Source organism: Medicago sativa, chromosome 5, assembly GCF_051527215.1.
Source record: "Medicago sativa cultivar Bolivia chromosome 5, Bolivia_mono, whole genome shotgun sequence".
NCBI classification, from domain to species: Eukaryota; Viridiplantae; Streptophyta; class Magnoliopsida; order Fabales; family Fabaceae; genus Medicago; species Medicago sativa.
The window spans coordinates 10,264,587-10,276,174 of NC_140753.1; the positions used below are offsets into that span (position 1 = coordinate 10,264,587).

The 11,588-nt window shown below is 31.7% G+C and overlaps 1 pseudogene across 1 annotated transcript; it reads right to left on the reverse strand.

Moving 5' to 3' along the window:
• Positions 1 to 1,128: 1,128 nt before the first annotated feature.
• Positions 1,129 to 10,705, reverse strand: LOC146919892 (BEL1-like homeodomain protein 4; annotated as a pseudogene). Its single transcript, XR_015011627.1, has 5 exons — positions 10,530 to 10,705; positions 8,956 to 10,276; positions 6,770 to 7,152; positions 4,020 to 4,080; positions 1,129 to 1,857 (listed from the first exon to the last, which is right to left on the reverse strand). The product of XR_015011627.1 is annotated as a BEL1-like homeodomain protein 4 (transcript).
• Between the last annotated feature and the right edge of the window lie 883 nt (positions 10,706 to 11,588).

Below are 11,588 nucleotides of genomic sequence, written 5' to 3' on the forward strand. Positions count from 1 at the left end.
CTCTCTTTCGTTTTGTTAAATGCAATGTTTCTCAAACAAGAAATATATTAGGTGAGAAGTGCTTGTTGCTTTGCAAGTTCTTGTTTTAGTTTTTAAGAAACACGCTCGGCTTTTGTTTTATACATGTGCAGTGTTTTTTTTTTTATCAAGTGACCTAATGGTTGCAGTGGTAAATGTGGAGAGTGAATAGTCTGGAGTTCAAACTTCAACCCCTACATAATATTGTCCTTGCAATTACCAACTAAAGTGTTTACGGCGCTATAAGCGCAATATATTCCTCTTAATATGTTCTATTCAAACATTAATACACATAACAAAAACTAATTGACAAGTTTGTGGATATGTGGAAATTAGCTAAACACTTCCTAATCAAGGTTTTTAAAATTGCGTTTTAAATCGTTCTTAAGCAACAAATGCCTATTTCTTTTCTTCCATTAGATGGTACAAACGAGAAATGCATATTCTAAATAACCGTTCAACGAGATTGAGGAGTATGCATAGATTTACAATTCATAGCTATTTTTTTATAAATAAAAAAAAAGTAATATCCATTCATAACTCAGCATTCGTCTCATATTAAGTATTTTATTAAGAATCTTTATTTATCTCATATTAGTATTGATTATTTTCCATCAAATCTTATTTGTCTATTAATTATAACTAATAAATTATCGTGTAGTATTCAGTTTATGTCAGTGACCTAAACGGTCAAACGTACAAACCGTAGCACAAATTTATTACTTTTTGAATTAGTGTTCGGGCTCAAGTTGGATTTTCACAAGAGTTTATAATTAGTTGACATTAATGTGAATTATTTTTGCTTATACACGTGTATTCTCTTTTTTATCGTAAAAATAATCAGTTTTTCTTTGGTACAAGGACGTTAGAAGATTGATCTTATTCAAAAGTACAAGGACGTTAGAAGATTGATCTTATTCAAAAGATTAACATAGATATGTTATTCTTGCAACATGACCAAATCAAGTTCTATGATGAGACTAAACTACAAACCTTAAACAATTGAGTACATAAATATGTTGGGAAAATCATGGAAATTAAACAAAAATCATAGAAATTAAACAACCTACTGTACACCTATCGATATTATTGCTAACACATAAGACTACCTTTTTCCATATCTCGTATTACCTTCTTTCCTGTCCTTAAAATTCCTGATACAACACAAATAAAAGACAGAAGGATATTAATTGATTAAAGTACAAAAAATGCTGTGTTTTAATTTGATGCTGCATATTACATAATAAAGCATCTTAAAATTCCTATAATGGAAGAATTTAAATGCTTCCAAAATCTCTAATAGAGAAAGTTATTTTTATCAGGCACATTGCCAGCATGGCGTAACCCTAACGTGAGTGACACGTCACCAGTAGTAGTGGACCCAAACCTAATAAGAGTTGATGATCCAATGTCAGAACCTGTTTCATAATCTTCTGCATCTAAGCTTCCATATCGACACGTGTCATCCATGGCCATTGATCTGTGTGGTGGCAGGTCTGAATCATAGGGTGGAACCACCTCAGAGACGGTGGTGTTGATGGTGGTTGTGGATTGCATTGCTTGGTTTTCTGAGAAGTCTTGCTGTCTATTGATTGCAACTAGTGAAGGGTCGTTTTCAGCTGCATTGATATCAGATCTTTTTTGGGGTGGTGGTGGCTCTGTTGCTGTTGCTGTTGATGTTGGTGGTGTTTGTGTTTGGTGACCACTGTTGTTGCTGTTGCTTTGGTTCATTTCTCTTTCTTCTGCTTCAACCTCTGCTTCATTAAGTTCTTGTTGGTACATCTCTTCTACCATAGGTTTCCACAATCTAACCCTGGCATTTATGAACCAGTTTGATACCTGAAAAAGAAGAAGAAGAAGCAGTCACATTCAAACCATTCAACACAATACACAGATAATTCATACACCGGTGGAGTTTTACAAATCTCATAGCATACAAAATACTAAGAGATATATATGAATAACGGATTTGGAGTGCATTTGATTGAGCGGTCTAAATTTAAAGCAATTTAATTAATGAAAAAAATTGATTTAAATTTGGACCGTCCAATCTTAATGGGTCAGTCTGATCTCTAATCTCTACTGACTGCATGTAATCCAAATCCATATGCATAACACATAGGAGCTGGTTAAATATACTTAGCATTAACCTTAACTAAAGTTAGAATAACAAATCTTGTTCTAGAGTAAGCAAATAAGTCTTGGAATTCTAAAGTAAGCAAATAAATAAACAGTACACGAGTTTAACGATTGAACACGAAGTTCGGCCTATTGCATCCGACACCAAATGACTATTGTTATAGTTTTGTATTACTCAATGTTGTAGATTATAGAATACAAGCTTTTTTAAGCGTTGTGGTCCGGTTTACAAGTTTAGCCTTCAATTATACTCGGGAGCTCGCACCCCTTAATTTTGCCGGTTTTATAATGAGCTAAGCCCAGAAGACGGGCACTCTCATCTCGCTTATTGTGCTTTCAGCTTGAGTCACTACGGTTAAGTGTCTGCTCATTTGTTAGCTAAAATGAGCATGATAACTTAAGTTTGTAATTTCACATAATAATTAACAATTACTATAAGAAAATAAAAAGATACTTGAAAACTTGTTTTTTAGATAATTGATTGTTTATTGCACCATGCTAGACTATGATTAGGCACCAAGGTATCTTCTCTGTGTGTGACTCAAATGAAAGTGAAATGACAAATTAATGTGAATTTGAAACTATTCATCAGCAGTTTGCTTCTACAAAAGGACAATGATTTTAAATGTATAGATGACCTCTTTAAGTCTGGTTCCGGTCCTTCCCCGTATAACTCACCATTGCAGGGTACATGTAGGCCTAAATATAAGGCTAGGAAATTAATTGTAGGCCTTTTTCTTTTTGTTTTATATATTCAACCATTAATTACTCATGACACTATATTATATTATATAGTATATGATGCATGCAAGAAAGTTTCTGGATTTTGGTTTATGTGGAAAGTACACAACGATAGTGATTTAGTACAGAATCCAGATATGTAACGAAAAAAATTAGGAACATAGTATAAAATATCGTTTGAGCTTTGGAGAGTGAGACAAAATTTCCGTCTTTATGAAAATAAGTGCACAAAAACAATGCATTGTCTTATTAACAAATTAATACAAATCTAAGCTTGTATTTCCGTTTGAGGCGATCAAAGTAGATTATGCGAATAATGTACATAATCAAAAAGTGACACTTAAAAAGAAATGAATGGAGTAAAATATATCAAATTTTGTCGAGTACAAGGTTTTTTTGGATGATGAAGTAAAATGTTTAAGCTAAGGTCAAAGAGTATTTGAAGTCCTCAATTTAGACTAAACAAACATCTATGATATATTTATAACTAAGAAAAATGCTAACGCATACTCCAAAGGCACATATTACGCTTTCTTTTAGCCAAAGTTTTAAGGCTCTTAAAACCCTAACTTGGGGTATGGTGGTTGCCTGGGAAGCCAGATCCCCAAACCACACATTTATTTCCCATATTTATGGTTGCCAATTGTATGGTTGGGTGAAGGAAATTGAAATGTGAGAGACAATGTCAAAAAGGAGTAACTGAGATAGTCAAGAGAGTGAGTTAATTGGTTCCAAAACAGCACATTTTTATGTCCCATTTCTTGCTTCACTACTTACATCACTTCATTAAATTTCACAATTAATTATGCCATGAGGTAAATGTTCCAACAAAAATAAAAGTAAGAATTTATCTAAAAAAAACAAATTAGGTATAAAAACCAAACATTGCTTCTTTAAGAAAGACAAAGAAACAAAAGAACCAAAACCCAAAATGATGTAAGTTACATCTGAATTAAATTTACTGCTGGTCCCCCTTTTCATAGTTTCTTTTTTACGTGAATATGTTTATGTGGGCCTTATATGAATTGATTAATTAAAACTATACAGTTTACATGGTTGTCTCTATCTGAATTCTAATGTATACTCTACACTGCATTGTGGAAAGCTAAGAATGAACGAACCTGATTTCGTGATAGCCCAGTTTGTCGTGCCAATAGATGCTTATCTGCATCACTTGGATACCTGAGAAAGAGACCAAAAGAAAATGACATCAAAGTCCTTCCCTTAACCATATAAAGAGACATGAAAGCTTTTTGTACCCTTAACTCTGCTTCAAACATTTCTTTTTTCCTTTCATGGGCGTGACAATCTAAAAGAAAGAAAGAAAGATCTATGTCCTATTGCTGACATAGCAGAAGTAAAGAGGTATCACTGTATACACTGATCATGATCACTGGTCCTATACTTTTTAATCAGTTTATTTATGGCTAATAATATTCATATACACTTTTTTTTTCCCTACCTATTAATAAAATAGATGGTTAATTCAATTTATGATTTAACCATGATTAATTCAACTAAATGATTTGTTATAATTTCACAATTTTGAACGCGCATTGGAAGTTCTGGATTTAAACCCTGACAAATCATAAATGAGTAAATATTAATTTAACAACTACTACCTCTGTCCCAATTTAATTGACACAATTTTGTTTTTCACACATATTAAGAAAAATGTATAAATAAAGGGGAAGGTGGAATATATTGTATTGAGAATGATAAAAGTAGTACTACCTCCGTCCCTATATATAAGACCCTTTTGCTAAAATTACGGGAATTAAGAAAGTGGATATTTGTATTAAAGTTGTTAGTAATTACTATTGTTTTTACAATTTTATCCTTAAGAGAGAGAGTTAATTTATGTTTTCCATATGTTATTTATTGCTAATTGAAGAAAAATATGTATGATAAATAGGGGCATGTATGTAAAGAAATAATTAATGTAGTTGAAAATAGCAAAGAGGTCTTATAAAAAGGGACAAAGAAAATTCTCAAAAGGGTCTTATAATTAGGGACGGAGGTAGTATTATTTAGTGTTATATTGTATTGGGAATGATGAAAGTTGTATTGAAAATTGAAATGGGTCAGTTATTTTAGGACACTTTTTTTTAGAAAATGAGTCAGTTATTCCGGGACGGAGGGAGTACCTATTAATATTTTCATTAAAAAAATAATTTACATGATCTAAATTAAACATTCACTAAACTAAATTATCATAATTTTTTATGTGATCAATCATGTATTGTAGATGAAAGAAAAATTGAAGTGTCCATGATACATTTGTTTATTTATCTATCTAGGTTTTAAATAGTGATAGTGATATTGTTGGATGTTTTGTAGTTTTTATTTTATGAGAATTGGATGTTTTGTAGTTAATGCATTGATTCTATTATGTGAATCTTTTGGCCTTTCTGCTGGTAAGACAACATCAAAGGACACTGTTATATTACTGTTTCTCTAAACGATGTCTTATGGATACGACACATAAATTATGGCTTTTACAATTCTCTCTTTTCTTCTACTCACTTTTTCTTTTCAGAAGCCCTCCCTGCTGCTTTTTTCCTTGTTAATGATCACAGTACCTTAGTATTGTGGGTTACCTTTTTAGTGTAATTTGGCAAATTAAATGAAAAAGATCATTATGGGGGTATTATCTCAGCATCATACCTAGCTAGCTCTACTTTTTGGTTACCTTTTTTGTATTAAAATGGTGTACATATGTATTTCTTGTCTTCTTTTTTGTATTAAAATGGAGCATTTCATTTTACTTAACAGTGTTACATTAGATATCTTTGAAGATTTTATTCAAAAAATAGCCTTTTTTAGCAGTATTAAAAAAATAGCTAGCTTTGATGATTAACTACTAATAGATAGAGTATGATAATCTAATTAATATGGTGAGAATATGAGAGAGAGAGAGATACCGACTTAAAAAAGCCAACGGTGTAGCCTACATCAAGTTCAAACTTACAGCATACTTTCTTTTAAATAAACAAGATTAATAATATTTTAAAAGCCTATTTAGTTAAAAACGTCTAACTAAATACATATAATTTTTTTTTGAAGGGCTTATTTTTTTTTGTGGTGGCCCCCGGACTTTGCATATATTAATGCATTGTCCTTACCAACTGAGTTAAACTCACGAGGACACGACGAACTTATTTAAATAAACATAAATAATATATTTTATTAATATTATATTAAATTTTCTATCTTGTGTAAAATCATAAAAATATTAACTTTTTTAGCAATTTAAACACACCGTCTAGTTTGAGTAAAATGTTAAGGACTTGTTATAAAATATTAGAGAGACTACAAAGGTTTCAAGTGTAAGTAAAAATTAGCCAAAAAATTTAATGATTTGATCCAAATATTGAATCAAATACATCAACTTTTTCTAACTAACTTTGACTTATATTTGAGATAGAGTAAGTAAGAAAACAAGTAATTTTTTTATAATAAAAATTTAGGGTGATGGAATGGTGCCCAATCTAAAATAGGAAAGACCTTCAGACTCAAAAAATATTTACAAAAGTATTTACATTAAGCTCTCTATAAAGGTACTAACGGAGCTCGAACACGTGTAATATTAGTATTTTACTTACCGATTAAGTCGGAGTTTTAGTCTAACATCACTAGAGTAATACAACACTCCCTTTTAACACTTTATATTTAACGCTTCATCATTTACAAGACAAAATTCAGGCAGCATATATCATGTAAAATCAGTTTTCAAAATGGTAAGACCGATCAAATTTGACTTAATATAAAAGAGTGAGTGTTGAAAATATAGAGTCGAGTGATTATTGATATCACTTTCGATGTAAGTATAGTATAAATGGTTGATTAGGGAAAAGACGCGATAACTTACGGGTGTAGAAAATGCTCGAAAAGCCAAGCTCTCAAAACATTGACAGAACGATCAGGCAAGCCTCTTTGTGGTCTCCAAGCTTCTTGATCCATCATACCCATCTGGTGAAATGCTCTTTGTTGTCTTAGGCTTTGTTCAAGTACTTTAAGCCTAGGGGTCTCACCTTTGGTTAAACCTCCTCCTGCACCTTCTTTCTCACCTAGTAACTCACAACTTTGCTTCACTTGTGCTGTTATTGCATCTTTTAGACACCGAAAATGTCGAGACATTGCTTTTTGTGCTAGTGCTGTGTATGGAACTGCTGCTCCAAAACCCATCATCACATCAAATGAGTTCACTACCATTTGCATTTGTTCACAATAGTGATTGTATCTCCTGTCCACCTGTATCAAGTATATTCATTATAAATTATTAACGATGATCGGTAATTAACTAAAGATATCTCTGCATGCAATTGTAAAAACTAATTTAAAGTAACTAAAATTTATTTGAAAGATTAAACATATTTCAATTTATGTTTTTTTCATGTGCATCGGTCAGAAATTAAACTTTCACCAAAAAAAATTGAAGGATTCAAGTATATACAACTTATATCAACAATATAATGATTAAGGAATGATGAAGTATTTAGTTATTTGTTTTAAGAATATCTTGGGTTACCAAATATTTGTTGGTACATATGGTCAACTCTTGTTGCGACTTGGATTCAAGTTTCGACTTTTACAATTGATAGGTTTCAGGTAAATTTCATTGTGGATTTTAAATGGGGTTGATGGTTTCTTTAACATTGTACTCTCTCCGATGACTATTATAAGCAAAATACTGCTTTTTAAATTTATTGAATAAATGATATATATGATCTATATTAATGACCGCATACATCATTCATTCAATAAATCTAAAATGTCGTTTTTTTAGCTTATAATAGAGAACGGATAGAATAAGGGATGAATTTTATTTATAAAAAGTGAAAAGAAAGAAAAGACAGATCATATGTGAATCACTTTCCTGTCAAGTGAGATATCTTAACAAAGGCTTTCACTGTAAAATATTTCTATGATAGGTATATTTGGATACGTAAGGTGGAAATGACATTTGATAACAACTTGCTACGTTACTTATTGATATGGTGAGCCAATATTGAGCAAGTGAGTGAGTGCCTTCTGTTGGAAACAGGAGGAATGTCGCTTCATGATGGACGTATTCTCTTCTCCTAATGGTTAGTACTCTCATTTCATGGTTTTCACCAAACTAAAACAAAACCCAAAATTAATACTATTAAAATACCCACCTCCTACCAATTAAATAGATTGATTAAAAAACTAAAACAAGTTTCAATAAAGTAAGACAAATTCCCCCACCAACTAATCCTATGCAAGGAGGATATTCCTACTGTTCCAGCCGGCTTTTTTCTTTCTCAAATAAAAAAATATACATTCTTTACAAAATATATCAGTTGGTATGGACAATAATATATGCAAGGTCCGGGGTTCGAACCTCGGCCACCACCAAAAAAAGATACCAGCCGGAGAAGAGAACTAATTTATTATTGTTATTTATTTATTTTATTGTTAGTTATTTATTTTTGACAAATTTATTATTTTTTTTGAAGTAACAAATTTATTATTATTTTCCTTCAAAAAAAATTATTATTATTATTAATCAGAATTTTATATTGGTATGCATTGTCAATGTAAAAAGTTTTACGCATGCATCAACCACATCTTACCGCATAAATAATTTTGAAGATATTTTAAAAACTACCATAGCAAAATGTAATATACAATAATTCCATATCTGGTTAGATGCATGGGTAAAAAAAATTTGAACAAAGTTAAGTGTTTTTCATATGGTTCTTCACATAAATTTCATTTTTAATGGTTATAACAAACTTTGAGAAAATTTTGAATTTAAGAATTCATTAGTAGTTATAAATATTTTATATGAAGAATCATACAAAAACACATAAGTTAATGCATCTAAATTGTCTTTTTTGTAAACAGCCATGTATCAATTGAATTCTAAGATGTAGCAAAAACAAAAATATGAATTTTACTCCAAATTGATAAGCACATAAAGATAACTATTTATGAATTAAATAAATATGAAGAAAAATATATGGGGAGGGGGGGGGACCTTGACCCTTGATGAAGAGAGAAGGAGAGAGAGGGAGAGAGATTACATGCCTCATCAAGCATGGAAAGAAGCTTGACCTTCCTTCTTTGATGTTCAATCCTATCAGCAGCTGACAAAGGAAGAGGAGGAGTGTCTTTTGATGAAGAAGAAGGATTAGAATCACCAACATTGGAGGAACAATTGTTAGGGTTTGATGAATTTTGTCTATTGAACTTAGTCTTTTTAATAAACTGACCCCTTCCAACACTGCAAAACTCTTGAAGCAATTCTTGAGTAGGTTTCATATATTTTGAATTTCTTAAAACATTTACTACTACACTTCCATATCCTTGACCTTGATTATGACTTTGTAATAATTGGTATCCATTAATGGTCCCTCCTCCTTGCAATTGTAAATTCAATGCTTGTTGATGATTTAATTTGTACGGATATGATGAAGAAGATGGTCCTCCACTTCCACCTTGAATATTGTAATTATTATACAGAAAACTACCACCATCTCCTCCTCCTCCTCCTCCCATTCGCAATTCTTCCTCGGCTTTTGCAGCTTCCAATGAAGAAGATAATGATAATGAAAGACCTTGAACACCTTGTCCTTCAACAACACCTCCTTCTTGAGTAGTAGTACTATTCCATGTGAATTGTCCAAAATTACCAGAATTTGGAAAACCTTGCAAGGTATTATTAGGAGGGTTAGGGAGTAACATGTGAAGAGTTGAAGAATTTTGATGATGAGGTGGTGGAGGAGAAGATGATGAAGTTGTTGTTTGATGAGATTGAGAAGGGTTCATGAGAAAAAGTTGCATGGCAGCAGCTGAATCAGCTGCTACATGAATGCTTGAAATCTGTTGCTGATGCTGCTGCATCCCTTGTCTGTTATTACCATACCAATCATTTTCTGAACCTGTTGGTTGTGGATGTTGTCTTGAAGAAGAAGAAGACGAAGAACGAAACGTTGCGGTTTCTAACAATTCAGCTGTTGAAGGATCAGCAAAATTAAACATCTCTGATAACATACCTGCTGTTTCATACACACCTCCTCTTTCTTCTCCTTCTCCTTCTGATAAATTCAACCCTTGTAGCAGCCTAACTTTGTCCCTTTGGATCTGCTGCTGCTGCTGTGACGACGATGATCTCTCGAATCCATTCGAGGAGAAGCCGAAGATTGCTTGCTGATAATCTTGGGACATAGAATTTGAAGTTGAACAATCAAAGTTTCTTTGGTTTTGGTGTGTCTTCAAGTAAACAATGGAAGAAGAAGAAGGAAATGGTCCTAGTGTTGCTATTCCCATGTTAAAATCATCTTCTTTTCTCAGCAACTACCACCACCTCCTTATAGTTATTCTCACCTTATTTTATATATATACACCACTGTCCAATAATTCAATTATCATTAATATTCATAGGACAGAAAAGTAACAAAATCCAAAAATAGTGTAAAGATAAATAATTAAATATGTATAGCTAGCTAGGTAGTCTAGTAGAAATTAAGTGAAGAAATAGAAAAATGGTGAATTTTTTTGTTTTCATCAATCATTTTCAAGTTTGCTAAATTGATGATGGATCTGTGTATGTTTGATTAATATATACATGTAGATACAACAGATATATGATATATATGTACCTGTTAGATTTGCAGGGTATGAAAGGATGATGTAAAGCTTTCAGACATCGTTTTCTCTTATGTGGTTTTGGTTGAAAGCTTCCACAGTTTCTCTATCTATCTCTCTCTCTCTCTCCCCTTTCTTTTTCTCTCTATTTGTTGTCTCCTGTCGTCTCTTTCTCTCCTTTTCTTTCTTTCTTTTGTTTCTCTTGGTGGTAAGTGTTTTATTTTGCAATCACCTTCTGGAAAATGAAAATGAAAGTGCAAGTTACACACTACATATTATTAAATCAAAAGTAGAGGCTTTCTAACAACTGTTATTTTATATATAATATATCACCATATACTTGTTTCATATTGGGTGTTAAAAATAGATAAAGACTAAAGAAATTTATAAAGATCAATGATAAAAGAATTATTGTATTTGTGGAAATAAAGTATGAGTGACTAGTCTCACATCGACTAGAGATGGAAGAAACGTATGATATATTAGAGAGATGTTATGTATACCTAATTATTTAAGGTTTTGGATAAAGATGTAATGTCAAAATCTCCTGAAGGGCAATTGGGGTGGTCTAATTTAATTTTTTCAAAAACAAATTTCTTAGAGGTCCGAAAGATTGTTTAATTTAAGTGTGAATGATGATTCATATAGCTAACACTTTAAGGTTTTGTCAATAATGACTCATATACTTAACATCTTGCTCCCTCCGTAACAAAATTGGGTCAATAAAAATTGATGTATTTAGTCCAAATTTGAACCAAATAATACATCAATTATTTGGACTCAATTTTGCTTATATTTTACGAATGAGGTAATGTTTTGCAAAAGGATGTGGAGTCAAGATCCTAGACGTTTCTCAGACTCTCCAATAATATGTTTGATTCTATTTTTTTTACTACAAATGTTTGATTCTAATTTTGGATAATAAAAAAAATTGATTCTAAAGATGTAATTTTTTTTTTTTTTTTTTTGCATTTTTGTCACAGCAAATCAATATGGTTTTGTAAATGTTACGCTAAGTGGAATTTATTTTCCCATGTTTGTATGCTCTCAGGGGCGAACCTATTTATATTCAA